We start from the raw sequence: 1,539 nt of genomic DNA, 5'->3' as shown, positions 1-1,539 counted from the left end.
ATGTTGTTTTCTCTTGATCTTGGGGATCTACTGCAATCTGGTTATAGCCTGAGTAGCCATCCAAAAAGCAGTAATAATCATGACCTGCCAGTCTTTCTAGCATCTGGTCTATGAATAGTAAAGGAAAATGATCCTTTCTGGTGGCTGTATTGAGCCTTCTGTAGTCAATACACATGCGCCATCCTGTAACTATTCTTGTAGGAACCAGTTCATTTTTTTCATTATGAATCACTATCATGCCTCCCTTTTTGGGACGACTTGGACAGGGCTCACCCAGGGGCTATCAGAAATAGGATAAATAATCCCAGCCTCTAGTAATTTGGTGACCTCTTTCTGCACCACTTCCTTCATGGCTGGATTTAGCCGCCTCTGTGGTTGAACCACTGGTTTAGCATTATCCTCCAATAAGATTTTGTGCATGCATCTAGCTGGGCTTATGCCCTTAAGGTCACCTATGGACCACCCAAGAGCTGTCTTGTGTGTCCTTAGCACTTGAATAAGTGCTTCCTCTTCCTGTGGATTTAAAGTAGAGCTTATGATTACTAGAAAAGTGTCATCTTCTCCCAGAAATACATATTTCAGGGATAGTGGTAATGGTTTGAGCTCGGGTTTAGGAGGTTTTTCCTCTTCCAGAGGAAATTTCAGAGGCTCTTTAATCTCCTCTGAATCCTCCAAATCAGGCTGAACATCTTTAAAGATGTCTTCCAACTCTGATTCGAGACTCTCAGCCATGTTGATCTCTTCTACCAAAGAGTTAATAAGATCAACTTTCATGCAGTCTTTTGATGTGTCTGGATGCTGCATGGCTTTGACAGCATTCAACTTAAACTCATCATCATTGACTCTCAGGGTTATTTCCCCTTGTTGGACATTAATGAGGGTTCGTCCAGTTGCTAGGAAGGGTCTTCCTAGAATGAGAGTAGCACTCTTGTGCTCCTCCATTTCCAGCACTACAAAGTCAGTGGGAAAGGTGAATGGCCCAACTCTGACGATCATGTCTTCAATCACGCCTGATGGGTATTTAATGGAGCCATCAGAAAGTTGGAGACATATCCGGGTTGGTTTAACTTCTTCAGTTAAGCCAAGCTTTCTGACAGTGGATGCAGGTATTAGGTTGATGCTTGCCCCAAGATCGCACAAAGCTGTCTTGGTGCAGTTACCTTCTAATATGCATGGTATCAGAAAACTCCCAGGGTCTTTAAGCTTTTCAGGAAAGCTTTTTAGAATGACTGCACTGCATTCTTCAGTGAGGAGAACTCTCTCTGTTTCTCTCTAATCCTTTTTATGACTCAAGATCTCTTTCATGAACTTGGCATAAGAAGGTATTTGCTCAAGTGCCTCTGCAAATGGAATCTTTATTTCAAGAGTCCTGAGATAATCTGCAAAGTGAGCAAATTGCTTATCCTGTTCCTCTTTCTGGAGTTTTTGAGGATAAGGTATCTTGGCTTTATATTCCTCAACCTTAGTTGCTGTAGGTTTATTGCCTACAGAAGTGGCTGAAGAAGCCTTTTTAGAGGGGTTGTCATCAGCACTTGTGTG

The sequence above is a fragment of the Arachis ipaensis genome, chromosome B10, assembly GCF_059453495.1.
Source record: "Arachis ipaensis isolate K30076 ecotype BB chromosome B10, ASM5945349v1, whole genome shotgun sequence".
NCBI classification, from domain to species: Eukaryota; Viridiplantae; Streptophyta; class Magnoliopsida; order Fabales; family Fabaceae; genus Arachis; species Arachis ipaensis.
Note: the sequence above shows the minus strand (reverse complement) of the source record.